This window comes from Scardinius erythrophthalmus (assembly GCF_964197995.2).
Source record: "Scardinius erythrophthalmus genome assembly, chromosome: 1".
Lineage (NCBI taxonomy): Eukaryota > Metazoa > Chordata > Actinopteri > Cypriniformes > Leuciscidae > Scardinius > Scardinius erythrophthalmus.
The window spans coordinates 3,400,909-3,418,093 of NC_138221.1; the positions used below are offsets into that span (position 1 = coordinate 3,400,909).

A 17,185-nucleotide genomic window follows, 5' to 3' on the forward strand; every position below is an offset into this window, starting at 1 on the left:
AAACTAATTTAAATTGTTTATTATATTATACACTATATAAAACTTCATCATTAAGTATATTTCAAATAATAATAAAATGAATGATGTCTTTGATTTTACTTATTTTGGCAATAAAAGTTAAATATCCCCATTGACCAAAAAGTAAACATCTATATTGACCGACCACCCCCCTGTATCTGCATGAAATGGTTTGGTCCTGCCTTAGCGCACTCATCAGTGACGTGTTTAGTTGCAGACAGTCAGTCGATGCGCCAAAAACACAAAGACCACAATGTTGCATAGTAAAAGAAAATCTGGTTTTCAAAAAAGGAAAGAGAAAAAAGAGAGAGGAAAGACTAAAGAAAGGGTGTCAGTCTGTCACCCAGTTTTTCACCAAGAAAGGTGGGTAGCCTTTAGTCTGTGAGTGGTATTACCCTGTTGTCCATAGTGAAATAAGCTAGCTAGCTGCAGGCTAGTGTTAGCCTACATTTCATCAACATTTAATCAGTGCAGGGAAACGTTTAGCAAGATATTCGTATTAAATCATTGTCCATGCCCATTTTAGCAGACTAAACAACAGATGAGTCAGCAGCACCCCAGTCTCCCCATAATTACCCCTCCCTGTCCCAGTGAAGAAGGTGAGCAACACTGTGTTAATGACTTAGCATCATTCCAGGGAGTCTGTGTGGGGTTCTCTGACTGTCTCTCTTGCTCTTTTTACCATAACTAAAAAGAAAATGAAATATTTATTAATGACAGAAATAGGCCTGTCGCGATAATTAAATAACCGTCTGATCGCGATTATTTGATCTAACCGCGATTGTTTCAGACAACCGCGATTATTGCGCTCTTTTATAGACCTACGGCACAAGGGGGAGTCATGAACCAAAATAAATAGACAAGCACTAATTACGTTTTCTAGCAATATATTCAAAGTCATCTGAAGCCATTCCATAGCTTAATGTGAGGGACAGTAGTATATTTACATTGTTAAATTAAAGTTCACAAACTCGTCTGCAGCTGTCAATCATTCCGTTCAGCATTCAAACTCTGCAGCTGTCAATCATTCCGTTCAGCATTCAAACAACGCGCGTCGTCCGGTTACGACAGGATACACGGTAAAACTTTCTCCAATGTGACATTGACGTTATAATGCTTGATCTGTAGATAAAGGGCTGTGGATTAGCATAAAATGACTTTATTTTGCTGGAGTTTTTTGCTGTTTCTAAATGACTCGCTCGCTACCGTGTGCCTACACAGCACAAGGACTATGAATTGGCATCAGACGCACAATAACTGGAGTTTAAAACTGTGAAGAAACAAATGATCAATAAACTGTTGGACTGATATACACTAGGATTTGTGCCCTCGACATTTCTTCGCTTTGTGCCGTGAACATTTAAATGCGCTGCGCACTGTGACTCCATGTTGCATTAAGCACATCATTCTGCGCATACGCGCTTTGTTCCGCTCTGTTTTGAAGCATATCATATTATCATGGTTTGTGCACATTTGTTTTTATTAACACTTAAATTACTGTGCAGATGTTTTCAAAAATTACTTTTTGCTGCTGATTTATACACTCACTAAGTTTAATAAACAAATTGTCATAGCTATTGAATATATTTATTTAATATTTAAAGGTGTTAACTGTAATCTTACACTGCAAAATGATAACTTACAAAGGATTAAATTCATCACAATTATTTAATGAATGAAGCACAAAGCCCTAAAACAGACAATTAATCAGCATAATCGCCAAAGCCCTAACACAGACAATTAATCGTCAAAGCCCTAAAACTGACAATTAATCGGCATAACCGCAATTATTTTTTAGACAATTAATCGTCAGCCAAATTTCATAATCGTGACAGGCCTAGACAGAAATCAAACACAAATGATTTTCTCACATAATGACCATTATGACATAAATAAAAATAAAAAACAACCTCCTGTCTGTACTGGATGCAGTTAGAAACAATGAGTAGCTTACCTCAACCTGCATGTAAGTTACAGACAATATTAACCCTTTCACGCATAGTGGTCACTACAGTGGACAGCTATTAAAAAAGCATTTTCTTGAATTTGCACGGGTTTTTATGGCAAAGTTGCACATCAATCTCTTCATTGGACCCTGGTGCATCATCCTATAAATTGCAACCAAGTGGCAAGCCTTTGTGTTTCGATTTTTTCCCCCTCCAAACCAAGATGGCCAAGGGTCAGTCAGACATGCCAAGTTGCTCCAGAATATCCACCCATTCCTTCTATCCTAGGAGACTCTTGTAGGTAAAAAAAATATTGCAGCATAAAGCAATATCTAATGAGTCATATCACAGTAAAATTTTCCAAGTTTTGATTTTAGATTGAGAGAAAACTCTGATTAATCACATGCCCACTGTAGTGGACGTCATGCATGCAATGGCTATATTTCAGCTACAATTCATAATTATAATGTGAATATTGTTTTTGAAATTTAAAACTTAAAAACTTAATATGCATTGACTTTTTCTACTGTAAATAAATGTATTTGCATTATTAGAATGTAATTTTCATTGACATCGAAAAAAGTCATTGCATTACTTTACTTGTTAGATCAAAAAGTAATCTGATTTTATAATGCATGTTATTGTAATGCGTTTTTTTACTAATAACATGCAAAAGTAATCTGATTACGTAATGCATGTTACTTGTAATGCGTTTCCTTTCTCATAACATCAAAAAGTAATCTGATTATGTAATGTGCGTTATTGTAATGCGTTTTTTTACTCATAACATCAAAAAGTAATCTGATTACGTAATGCATGTTACTTGTAATGCGTTTCTTTACTCATTACATCAAAAAGTAATCTGATTAGGTAATGCATGTTACTTGTAGTTAATTACTTGTTAGATCAAAAAGTAATCTGATTAGGTAATGCATGTTACTTGTAACACATTACTTTACTTGTAACATCAAAAAAGTAATCTGAATGGGTTATGCATGTTACTTGTAATGCATTACCCCCCAACACTGATCATTTCAGATGAGACTGAAAAAAACGTATCGCTAGGTTTTCTCAGAGGAGGGCTATGATAGAAATGTGCATGTCCATCTTGAACATAATCAGAATTATCAGCTAATAAGGGTAAATCTCCATACTCTGGTGCACTGGAGGGAGTGTCTGAGTGGTTTCCACAGTTGTACCTTGACAGGCTGTAGAAAATTCTGATGGAATCAAGTCCTCATGTTCTGATATCATAGATACGCGAAGTGCAACTTGTATGAAGTTGTATGAAGCCATTGCAATATTTTGCATTTATATTTTTTGTATATATTTTATAGTTTTCACATTATTTGATATAATTGCATTGATTAGTTTGTTAAATTCACATACTTTATCTGTTTGATTATTGTCTTATATTTAATACAGTATATCTTCAGTTTAAACCAACCGCATGCTGTCCACTCAAGTGGACATCTGAAGATCTCTTTGAAAAATTTGTAAAAAAAAATAAAATAAAAATCAATTCTTGTTTTTCATGCCCTAAGAGCAATAAAAACACATAGGAAAAAAATCCTGACTGAGGTTATCATAATTCATGCATGAAAGGGCTAAACTAATCCAGTTTGATGCGTTTATTTAGACTGAATTTTGTCCGTTAAATGGCGTTACATCTGTAGATACAGACTTTAATATTCCCATCATTCCAGGGAATAATAATCTCAATCTGTAATAATTAAATAATTCAAAATCTGCTGTTTTCATTGTTTTGAGATGATGATGTAAATTTATTTTGATGAAAAAGTTAATATATATTTAGTTTTTTTCGTTGTTTTTTTTAAATCTGTCATTAATTCTAGAATAAAAATACATTGAGACTGTAAAGGATTGCCTTAAGGACATTTTTATGCTGGCTTTTAATCTTGCATCAAATAGTGAACTGCATACTGTATGCAGACTTGCATTTACTAATCACCAGCACTAAATATTGTGCTAGTACTAGTATTGAACTACAAGAAGCAAGACAGTTGCAAGCCTTTGATTAGAGTTATGTAAAGCCTTTGATTAGAGTTATGTAAAGCTTTTGATGGGACAGTTAGGTCCTAGAGATGTGGTGACAACAGCTGCGGGGGCGCAATTTGATTTTTTTGTCATGGGGCCCAAAATTTCTGGCGCCCCTGCCAGTCCCAAGCCCGGATAAATGGTGAGGGTTTTTACTCACTTATGGTGCACTTTGTCACGGTCACCAGCTAGTCACCACCTCCTCACTACATTTCCCATCATCCTCTCTGGCCCTCACCTGCATGCACTTACCTGACTCCTTACCTGCACGATACCTACCTGAACAACTTGTCTTCAGTCATCTGCTTCCTTCATCCGTCTTCAGTCATTGCCTCGATCTCCATTTCAGAACAGACATCTATCCTGAACACTGTATTCATCAGTTACTCTCCTGCTTCCATCGCTGCGATCACATACTTCTGCAAATAAACCTGTTGATTACTTTACCTGTGTGAATCCTTTACCTGTGTGAATAAATAAATCAGTGTTTACAACATTTATAATAAGTGCACCATATATAGTATAAATACTTATAAATATAACATGTATGTACACTAATTGTATAAAACAATTCTGTCAGTACACCATAAGTTATAAAAATGAACTAGATCAATGTGATTAATGCCACTCATAGTTTCCATCCTTATGTTGTGTCTCCCTCTAGTGGGCAAGCAACATTTATTTATTATATGTGTTTTAAACACTTATTAAAATAACATATAATTATAAAATATATATAAATATAACATTTATGCATTTATAACATTTGGAATTTTTAGAAATTTTTACTTTTATTTTATAATATTACAATTTTTTATTTTCCATTGATTAATGTTACAAAATCATGATAATTAGTTTACTAGATCAACGCGATTATTTCCATTCATAGTTTCCATCCTTATCCTGTGTCTTCCTCTAGTGGGCAAGCAACATTTATTTAGCAAAACTATGGACCAGAATCAGAAGATTTGGATCGACTCACTGAAGCAAAAATTAGCAAAGACGATCGTAAGAAAAGAATAAAAACAATTAACCACTCAGACCACTGGAATGCAGCTAATTAATGAAAAGGTAAGTGTGTTTTTCTATTTGTTTGTTATTTTGCATGAATTGTATCTTTTAAAATTGAAAGAATGAAAGAAAAACTAAATAAAACAAACAGATAACAGTAACACAGTATTTCGAATAAATGATAAACACAGAGTAACACCCCTTTCACACATACGCCGTGTGCAGTGTGTAGGCGGTGCTTATTTTTTTCCCGTACCTGTATAGACACTGCACGCGGATGCGGTCCGGCGATCCGTTCCAGGAGCGGTGCGTATACAGCAGTGCAGAGATCATTTCCACACCGAGTCTATTTCTGCTGTGCTGCACGCGCTAAATGAAAGTGACGGCGCATGTTTCGTGGTCAAAATGAACACAGATTGACCTGAAAATGTAGTAAATTCACCATAAATGTATTTAATTAAATACTACTATTTTTCATCTTCTTACTTTAAGACCGGGGTAAAACTACCTTTACCTCAACAAGGCGACATTATGAACAACACTCGTCTCATTCGTGGAGGTGGAAAAACAAGTTCTTTGTGACATGCAAGATCTGTTGTAGCCTATTAAATAGTATTAAAATTTAAATGCAAAAGAAAAGACATGAGAGTCGGCTGTTTTTGTCAATTTTAAGTTTTAATTTAAAATGTTTGTGATTTTAATATAAGTACATGGTTAAATATTTGACCACTTGCTTGAGCAACTTAATATAAGTAGAAGTAATGCATGGAATAATAGCCCTACGTTGTTTAAATTGTTTAAACGTGCATACGTCTATTAAAAAGTGTATGTGTACAAAGAGAATCTCAATGCTGACAAAAACTTTTTATTTAATAAAAGTTGCAGATAACTTCTGGATTTGAAATAAAAATAGTGAGTCTGTGTTTGTGGTACAGCCGTGGATCAGTCACTGCAAACGCAGCATATGTGAAAGCACTATAGCGTGCTGCTCCTGCACCGCACACACACTGCACACGGAGGATGTGTGAAACGGGCGTAAAACATTGCCAATATCAATTTCTGAAATTCAACCTCAAGTTTCTCAATTTCAAGTTCAATGTCTTGTTTTCAAATTCCCCAAAATTACTGAGTAGGAAAGTTGTTCAAAAATTAACGCAGTTCAGTCCATGAAGAGAATTAATTTTGTCTTCAGGGAAATCCTGGAAAACTTGAAAAACGCAATGTATCCCAGATAGCAACAAAGTCTGGGCCGAGTCTGGCTTAAATTAGGCACTTCTGGCTTAATTCTGGCACTGTTTTTTTCACACTCCTGTGTCAAACAGTACTAGGCTAAGCTCTGGCTGGAGTCGTCTGGCTAACCAAAAGAAACAAAAATCAAATTGTATCTTTTTGGCTGAGCCCTGGCTTGAGCTCTGTCTGCCAGAATAAGAAAATATTTGGCTGAGATCTGGTTGGGTTCTGGTAGAAGAGTAAATAAAAGACCTCTGGCATGAATGTGCTCTACTGTAAAACAGCTGTGTAAAATGTGTTGTTAATTGGTTCATATTTTATACATAAGGTTATAAGGTTAATTTTGTCAAAAAGAATCAAATGAAATCTGTTTATTATAGGCCTAGTTAAAAATACCTATAGATAATTATTCAAATTGTACACTTTTACACATAAGGAGGCAAGAAGACCTTTCCTTTTTTTAAAGGAAAGAAGACTTGATTATTCTGTTGGCAAGATTATTTTAATGGGCAGTTAAGGAGGTGACAATGTGCAAAAAAAAAAAAAAAAATGTTTTGAAGACAAAGACAAATGGTTCAGTCTGCAGCATCATATAAGACAAAAGATTGAATGGGACTGAATGAGTACTTTGTGATTATCCAAATTGTAATCAATATATGCCACAAAAAAAGTTTTGGCAAACTGATTACCATTTGTACAGTATAACGACAGTTTTACTACAAAAACCCATGGTTAAACTGTTTTTTAGAGCAGTCTTCTTGCTCGGCAGACGGGTCAATGTGCGTCTGTTGTTGCTGATACGATGACGCAGTTTGCAATGCATCATGGAAATAGTAGTTGATTTACATATACGGTGTTAAATCCGCTTTACAAAAAGGACTACTTTTCCCAGAATGCACCCCGTGACATCATCCTGCCTACCAGAGGATCCGGAAGTTACGTAGCAGTTATTCAGCAACTCATATTTTCTAACGCAGTCTCGCGGTGAAATTCAAATTGTCGTTCTAACTTCGACAATTACACTATCTTGGTTTTATCTTATAAAGTTTTAATACATGATCAAGGTAAGTTGATACTTTTTTACATATCTAAACTAACACGCAGATTTTAATCTATAGCGCAGTAACGTTACTAGATAGGCTTTTTTGGTTGTTTTCTGTGGTTGGATTTGATTTGCTTTTATGTTAGAGGTTCTAGAATTAGTCTAGAATTAGCCCCCATTTACAGTGCTTATTATATGAACATAATGTGGGCTTACAGTGAGCGAGGTAACATGAGAAAAATGGCTATTAAAAGAGTCAACAAGATGTTTGAATCTTTGGAAAAAGAAATTAATTCAGGATACAACTTTACAGTCTCCCGAACAGGCAATACAATCACCGTGGCATCATGAAACACCCAGACCACAGAGAAAAGGCCTCTCAAGCGATGACCGATTAATAAGATGTAAGATTTCTTTTTGTCTTTTCTATCATATATTCACTGTTAGCGTAAGGCTCATGTCATAGCAGACGTGGTGTAACCTGTGTTTAATGTTTTAGCACTGTTCCATGACATAATATCTAAACAAGAAATCCTTATGGAGCAGCAGAGGAACATTGTAAGGATGGTGCGAGATCTCAAAGCAAACAACGTTCGGGAGGCACAGAACCAAAGTCAAAGTCCAAAACTGTTTGGTCATTAACTTCCCTGGAAAGTGATCTTCGATCATGTCCAGTAACAAGACAAAAAGTGGTAGGTAACACTGTCAGTAATGCACAGTTGCATGCTGTTATCACTCACAAGTCTGGTTTTAATTACTGTTGTAATTAAATGGTGTGTGTGTGATCAATCTAAAACATGAAAAATCTAACAGTAACAAAAACGATTTATATTTGTGTAATTTGGTAAATATAATATCGATATTAGCATGTTTTAGTGTTTTGACTTAATAGTGATGGCATGTTTTAAAAATATTTCAGGTACTTGAACTGGGATTGTTGGGTGTAGTCGACTTAAAGGACACGTCTGGCGGATTATGAGGCAAGGATTCCAAAATGACTTTGTCAAAGTGGTAAACTGGAGAGGTGTACATGGAAAAACACCTTTCCAAAGCTTGCAGCCTAAAAACATTGTGATTGGTAAGTGCATTTTTGTTGTGTCTAAGTCTATCTGGAACTTCATGACTATTCCCTCATGTCATGAATGAATGTTGAAAGTTTTAATTATTTGACTGGTGGTGTCTTTTGATACAAATGCTTTATATGTCTATTGTTCATTTTATTTAAAATTATTTTTTAACTCTGTATTTGTATGCTCCTATTCTAGAGGCTGTAAGAAGAACTCCTGTGTGTGCACAGACATCTGAGCTTGAGGTCGAAAAAGGTATTAAAAGGTGGTTTCACCTAGCTGGTGATCGCAAGGGTGGCAGAAAAAAAAGGAGGACACCTTTTAAGTTATTAGGGAATCTGTTTTGCATTGTTGCAACTTATAATTTAAATTTTTTTGCACATCTGTATAAATTGTATTTAATTTATCTTTTATAACCAGCTTTTAGTTTGTTTCTGTACTTTATGATTTATGCATGACACTTTTGCTTTATTGTTTGTATCAATTTAATTTATTGCTAGGTTTCTCGGCCACCGTATTTTGGTTCGTGTCTGTATTTCATTATTTAAGCATCCCATACTTTTTTAAATTGCATAATTGCATTAATTTTTGTAACATTTTAATTTAGTGCTCTGTCTTTTTATTATTCTTGTATTGTGAATATGTGTTGCTTTTGTTTTGCCTTACACTAGTATTGGTTTATCTTGTCTTTTTCCCGTAGTTTTTATTTTTCCATTTATCTGGCTGAGATTGTCTTCCCCTCTCAATAAAATGCTGTACTTTGCATTTGTGTAGTGTCATTATTTTATTATTCCTTGCACAATATATAAGCATTACACAGGGATAATTTCTGGTTCAGTTTTGGGGACTGGTATAATATTGGCCCCGTTATGGCTGTTTTCTGGATAAGTTGTGGCTGAGTTCTGGGGTAAAGCTGGTGCCAGTTTGGCCTTTGTCTGGCTGACATCTGGGGATTACGGCGTTGTTTTGGGCCAGTTCTGGATAATATCTGGGTACATTGTTAAACTCTGGGTGAGTTTTGGTCTGCTTCCGGCACTGATCTGGTTGACTTTGGGCAAACAGCACTTGGGCCAACCTTGGACCGTAATTCCATGCGGTATGTGGGCCAAAATCTCAGCCGAAATTTAGCCAGATCCGTCCCAAAGCCAATTTTCTATCTGGGATGCAGTTCTGTCCTACCCAATCAGAAAACTCCTTTTCTCACAACTCCTTTTCCTCTGTTTCCGGGTAGGAAACGATGGGATGGCTCGCCAGTCCAAACCCGGGATAAGAGTCCACAGCCAGGACAGGATTCAGGATCACAGCAGCAATTTTTCAGACACTAACAAAAGAGAAAAATAAAACACAAGAAAAAAACCCAGCCTTGCAAAAACAAAGCCAAAACACTCATCAGTAACTCATTCACATAAACAGTTTCTAATGACCAAAATGTGTGTTTCAGTTATTTGGATATAGGCAACACATACATGCTAGTCACCATGTGCTTGATTAACACACTAGAGTCTGTGTACAGAGCTAGCAAAGCTAGCAGCGCATGGCACACACTTCACAACAGAAAAAATATAATCTTTCAACCATTTAAACATAACTATATGCACTCACAGATTATATTAGAAAACACTTAAAGTCCCCGTGAACCGGAAGTTGCAAACGACTTTTCTCCAGTGCTGTGACGTATTTCCCAGTGAAACGGAATATTGAACAGAGGGCAGGGTTTTACTCTAGCGCTCCTCCTCTCTATCTCTCGCTCATAACAGACTAACGGTTTGAGGGGAGTGGTTAAGCGTTGCCCAAACCAATTCCTCAAACCTACGTCATCAGAGAAGGTCCTCCAATGCAGAGGGGAGGGGCATTTTCAGATTTTGATTAAAGATTACCATGGTAAAAAAAAAATATTATATATATTTTCTTGCACGGATTAATTGTTCACCACAAGACTAGTAATATGCGCTAACAAAGTAAATAGGGTCAATTTTGATTTCATGGGGACTTTAAAGTAGGGCTGCACGATTTTGAGAAAAAACCTAATTCCTATATTGCGATTGCGGTGCGATTTTCGTTCGATACTTTTAAGTGCATAAAACCTAAAATTATGAATAAAATATGTTGTTACTTTTATGACACAGAGGGTTAAATAGACTACATACATAGTGATTGAGGTAATGAGATTGTTTGATGCTTCGTCATTATTAAATACCTGAACCTAAATACCAAAGAATAAGAAGACATAATGGAAATTAACTTAACCACTTGGTCATTTGTTTTTAAATTTAACAATCTTAAACACTGAAAAATAGAAAATGAATTCTTATTAGATTTAGATTTACAATTAGAAAAACAAAATAATTCTGTAGTCCACTGCCATTTACTGAACATGAAACTGTTATATTGCACACATTTTAAAATAAATGACAATAACAATTAAAAACAACACCTTATCCAGCCTTCTGCAAGATAAGAAAGTGCAAAATCAGAAACTGTGTCAGAGTGCTACATTAAAGGTTTTTTACTATAAAACACCAACATATTTACCATTTCTGGCTTGAGACAGGCACGCTCACATGTGACAATGTTGTCACTGGCACTGAAAATATGCTCTAATGGCATAGATTAGAATAATGAGACATACTGGGAATTACCTTGACAAATGTTAAATTTACTTTGAGAAAAAGTGAACAATTCTAACCCATTAAACTTAAAAATTTAAAAATAAATAATACAATCTCTTATTAGACTTGGAATTAGAAAAAATAAATATAGCAATACTGCAACCCAGTGAACCCACTGGCATTTAGTAAACATAAAACAGCTGCATTGCACACATTTTGAAGTAAAATAAAAAGCTAGATCAGCTTGCCTTCTGAAAGATAAAAGTGCAAAATTGAGAACTGTGTCACAGTGTTACATTTTCAGAGTTCTTTTGCTAAAAACACCAACATGTCTACAATTCTGGCATGAGACATGTGACAATGTTGTCACTGGCACCGAAAAAATGCTCTGATGGCATAGAATAACAAGACATACTGGAAATCCACTTGAAACATTGTAAATTCACTTTAAGAAAAAATGGACAATCACCAAACATAAAACGGTTGTATATTGCACACAATCATGACGATGTTTCCTGAGGCACTGAAAAGACGTTCTGAGGGCGAACTCGTTGCTGGCACACACAAATACTTTCGAGCCAGTCTGCTTAGTATTGGGAAATTCACAGTGTGAATTTTCCACCAAGCCAGGGGGTCACTTTCTCCGGTAATGACTGGAACCATCAAATAGCTGTTAAGTTCAGCGTCGATGACAGCCTCTACCCGCACCGCAGCAGAGGGTGTCTGTTTGGTAAACAAACTGCCCACTGAGCGCAATCCCTTCTTCTCAGTTGCCCCTGTGTCGCTAACATGAGGTCTTTTCTCCTGTAAAACATAAAACAGCAATAATGCATAAAGGAGATGAATGTAAAATAGTGGCCATAACGAGCACTGCACTTGAATTAAAAATAGACCACAATGGGTGGGGTCTCCTGGCAAAACATAAAAACACAACATAAACTACATTTCTGTCCCCGTAAAAAAGTTTTTTAAACGCAAATATTCTGCCTGTACCATTACTGGTGAGATCATGTTATATTAACATTATTCCTAAGTATCTGTGACATAAGTGGTGTGATTTTTTTTTTTTTTTAGAATTACATATAGCTCCTTTAATTCTTTACTAAATATTTTGAATTACAATTACATGTTAATACTATTACTGTTCGTGCAATCTCCTCCATCTCAACCCTCACTCTGTCTTCAATGCGTGTCACGTTTTCTGGACTGATGTAATCTTTTTTAAATATTGGGTCCAGAAGAGATGCGACATCCAGCAGCTCTTGTGTCTCTGGGTCATTGTAGTTTTTCTCCAAGTATGCAATGATTTTTGACTTAATTGTTTTCGTCAAGTCAGTGTCCTCTTCTTTGGCTGCCAGAGTTGTGTTTTTCAGCAGATACAGGACGGGTTTGAGGTAGGACACGCTTACATACTCTTCACCTGAGAGGATGTCTGTAAACTCTTGGAGAGGTTTAAGGGCACTGTTGATGGATTCAAGGACTTCTATGTCCTGCCACGTGGGTACCAGGTGTCTGGTTTTTCGGTCGTCTGACAGTACCTGTGTCAGTGCTTTACTTTGCTCTAACACGCGATCCACCATCCTTTGCCTTGAACCCCATCTTGTTTGGCATTCAGTGACGAGTGAGTGTTCTGGAAGTTTCAGTTCTTTCTGGGCATCCATCAGTTTCGACTTCTTCTTCCAGCTGTGTGAAAAATGTCCCACTAGTTCCTTGCAGAGGCCCGTTGCTTGCTTGACCCGTGGTTCGTTTTTCACTGAATTCTCTTAAGAAAAAAACAAGAGAGAGAAAGCAGACCTGTAAGATTGACAGTTTAATCCCACAAATCTACATTATATAAGCAACAAAAAACAGCTATTAACAGCAACTATATAAAAAATAAATAACCACTATATAGAAAACATTTTAAGAATTTCTAACAGTAAAACTTAAGTTAATGAGTATCGCACGATATTGTGAGGCGCGCTTAGTTAATGTAATCGTGCAGCCCACACACACAAGAACAAGACTTGTGGGAGAAAAGGAGAGAATCTTACCAATAGCCAGGTGGAGCCTGTGGCCAAAACACTGCAGCCTCATCCACTTGTTGAGTTCAGCCGCTTTGATGACATTTGCTGCGTTGTCAGTAGTGATGCATGTTTGATTCTTTTCGCACAAGCCCCAACTCATCAAGATCTCCTTTATTGCGCTGGCTATATTTTCTCCTGTGTGCTCCTCGGGGAAGTACGTTGTCGTACTTAAACTCATCGTCAATAAAATGCAATGTAAGGCTTATGTATGGCTCAGTGGTCCTGCTTGACCATAAATCAGACGTTGTTGCAAAATATCCAATGCTTTGGAGTTCTGCCTCCAACTTCCCCCTACATTCCGCATACATTTGTGGGACCGCCACTTGACTGAAGTAGGTTCTGGATGGAACCACATATCGTCTGTCTAGTGTATGAACGAGATTTTGAAAGCCTTCCCCTGAGACTGTATTCAGGGGAATCATTTCTTTTGCGATATAACGTGTTATAGCCGTCGTGATTTCAATGTGTCTTCTTGAGGACTTTTCATATGGCGTAACAGAAGCGAATGCAGTTTTAATGCTTGGTTGCTTACTTTTTCCATGTCTAGTCGTGGCTTCGTCTTCATCCACATCCACACTTTTTGTGCATGCATCATATTGCTGTCGGTGGTGATTTTTAAGATGCTGGTATAGATTGGTAGTGTTTCCTCTGGATCTGGCCACGGCACGTCGACATATTTTACATTTAGCACTCTTTTGCTCCACGTCGTTCTTCGCGAATCCAAAATAAGTCCAAACAGCTGAAGTACCACCCTTCTTGTTAACCAAGTGCTCCCCCGCTTCCTCTCTTGTCACCGAAGAAGTGCCTTCGGCCATTTCTGCGCAGTTACAAGCTTTTTCTATTGGCACAATTCGAGGTACACGTTGCGTGTTAGCTGCTTTGCTGCTTACAGAAAGCCGGTGCACTGCATACAACCTTGTGTTTCCATTGCCATTTCTAATTGGCCAGCAAGCCAGGAACGCGAGATTCGACCATTTTGATTGGCTAATAGGTTTGTCACTCAAATGTCAGAGGCGGGGGAAAAAACCTCAGACTCCTGAGGTTAGGTTATTGCGGGAGTTAAAACCTCAATATCGATGCGATAAAGGTTAATCGTGCAGCCCTAACTTAAAGCATTTTCAAACATTTATTATATCACTCATCACTTTTTCAAATGTATTTTTCACATTAAGAGTCCAAAAACAGTATCCACATTACCTAAATACATCTCTTATGAAGAAATTGGTACTCACCAGGGAGAAATATAAATCAGAGACAAAAAAAGTATTTTCTCAAAGAAAAAGATTTAGTTCAGATCCTATCACGTCAGTGTCTTTTCTTCTCGTCGCGTTCAGATTCACATCGCACTCTTCTCAAAGCGTGGGCTTTTTAAAGAATTAATACCTCATAAATATACTTCTCAACTTGTTAATAATCTATTGCTGGATTATTAAACAGTTTGTTCTCACTCAGATCACTCAATCGCATCTGCTCTCACTCTCGTGTCGTTGCAATCTCTCTACATTTCTGCTTGTGCGTGATCTTCTGGAACTCTCCAACAGGGGGCGGGGCTAACCTTTCACTTCACCAATCAGGAATCAGTTCAGGAACCTTTTCTTTTTATAATAATATAAAATAAAAATTACTTCATGTTCTTTTCTAACTAATACTTTTATAGCGATATAAATAAAATAATACTAATTATTAATATAATGACCCGAGTTAATGACCTGGGTTACATAAATCAACTATTTAAATGTACATTCATACATCTTATTATTCAGACATATTGTAATAGTTGCTTAGTGTGTCAATAATTAATGGTTAATTCAGGTAGTTATAAAGCATTTAGTTGTGGTCAGTGAACTTTTTTTGTGAGCTCATCTAAAGTGAGGACTAGTTCTGCCTTGTAAAGCTTTTACAAAGGAGATTTTACAGTTATCTTCTAAACAGAAAAAGGAAACAAACACAACACAGCGATACAGAACACAGAAATATTTAAGATGTATGAATGTACATTTAAATAGTTTATTAATCGTTTACTTACACTTTCTAAGTGATCTTATGAACCACTGACAACAACTCCTAAATATCCGGTTTGTAAATAATGCAATACTTCATTTAGAAATGATAAATTGATCATTAAAAAGTGAGAAAATACAATTATTAAACACACTATAGATATGTTTATAAATCAAAAATAAAGCATTTATAGCTGTATTTATAAACTGCTTATTAATGTCTATCCATGCTTTATAAATGATGAATTAACTGTTTTCTTTTTACTAATGTTTAACTAATGATTAATTGCGTGCAGTTATTATAGTGTTACCGAAACACAATTCAACTTATAAAAGCGTAAGAAAGAAAAATAAACAAGAAAGAAATCCGCACTTGTTAAATATGCAGCAGTGTGTGCAGTGTGTGTGTGTAAGAGTGGGATGTGCGCGTCTATGAATATAGCAACACTGGCCAAGTCGGCAGCACGGGTGGCTAAGAGTGACTCGGGTACATCGGCGGCGTTAGCCCATCTTGCTCCTGTCTTTTTCCCTGTTCCACCAAGCCATGGAATTTGGGAGTACGGTGCAAAATACTCCAGTCCCGTCCCAAACCGAGGGTAACGCCCGCTAAGTGTTCTCCACGCTTGTAAACAAGGGGGCGGTACTTCCGCCTACGTCCAGCGTGACCTTTCCAGTGTGATTACGTAAAAGTCACGGCTAACATCAGTGAGATCTCATCCTGGGGAAAATTGAGTTTTTTGAGAAAAACATTTCAGGATTTGTCTTTTAAAAGAAACCATGGCTAGGATTGACAGGATTGGCAGGATTGCATTCATGAGCTGCAATCATTCAAGCTTATGTAATCTTCCAGTGTTTGCTCATAAATAGGGGTGACAGGTAAGAGTCTAGTTCATTGCTCTTTTATTTCTAGATTTGTATTTTGTCTAATTCTTGTGTGATTCTGTTTATCCAGATTTGTTAGCGGTTGTTTATGATCATCATTCTTTTACTTCATACTTAACGTTGAGCATTATTCATATTATAAGCTCTAAAATGCTTATATTATGTGAGCATTTGTAAAGTCCCATTTGTAAAGACTTTAACATCATCAGCTCCTCCTGTGGTTATTAACTTCCTCTGTTCTGACCAACTCAGTGTTTAAATTCAGCTAGAGTTTCCGTTGTGTTGGTGTCAATACCACAATGAAGTGAACCACACTGGCTCAACGCACATCTGCTCTGAACACAGTTTATAAGATATTCTTTTGCACACAAGAGCATTACTGTTAGTCTCCCTTCCTTATTTTAGCAGTTTCCTGAATTATAAAACAGATTTTAAAAGTATTGTAAAGTAATTATAAGCATAAGCTTGGTAAAATAAAGCGCACACTGTGTCCCACAGTGAAGTGTTGCTTTACATGCGTGAAACGAGTGAGAAATGCATATACTGTTAATCACACTGATTGTCTGGTTGGCCAGAGGAGAACTGAGCGACTGAGACTGGGTTCTCACAAGGTTTTTTCTCCATTCTGTCACTGATGGGAGTTTTGGTTTCTTGCCAATGTTGCCTTGGCTTTTGGCTTGCTTTGTTGGGGACATTTAATATTCAACAATATTATTGATCTGCCTTACTTAGGGTGGACGATGACGCAATTTTCTTCTAGAAACAAAATTTGCTGTATTATTTTCATGTTATCACTGTGAAGCTGCTTTGATACAATCTGTGTTGTAAAAAGCGCTATATAAATAAAGGTGACTTGACTTGACTATACACATTTTCTACACATGGATTATAGCGTTCTGCTTTACTCTCTCCAGCCTTGAGAAATATATCAGATCCAGACTCCTTTATCAACACTACAAATGCTCTGGAAGATCTGGGATGTATTTCTCAAGCACCACTGATTTAACTTCCGCCTCCCTGAACTTCTGGACCACTTTGCTAAAACACTTGAACGAGTCGTTTTCCACCAACTATCTCCATTTCTCACACAGAACATCCTCCTGGACAACAACCAGTCTGGCTTCAGAAGCGCCACTAAACTGAGACGGCCCTGCTCTCGGTTATTGAAGCTCTGAGACTGGCAAGAGGAGCCTCCGAATCCTCAGTTCTCCTCTTGCTGGATCTGTCTGCTGCTTACAGTTAACCACCAAGAAGAG

General features: G+C 36.7%; 1 long non-coding RNA gene across 1 annotated transcript; it reads left to right on the forward strand.

Annotated features, from left to right (window-relative positions):
* Positions 1-7,206: 7,206 nt before the first annotated feature.
* Positions 7,207-9,135, forward strand: LOC308692168. Its single transcript, XR_014030310.1, has 5 exons — positions 7,207-7,327; positions 7,619-7,709; positions 7,805-7,997; positions 8,225-8,383; positions 8,571-9,135. It is a non-coding gene; the product is annotated as an uncharacterized lncRNA (long non-coding RNA).
* The last annotated feature ends 8,050 nt before the right edge of the window (positions 9,136-17,185 follow it).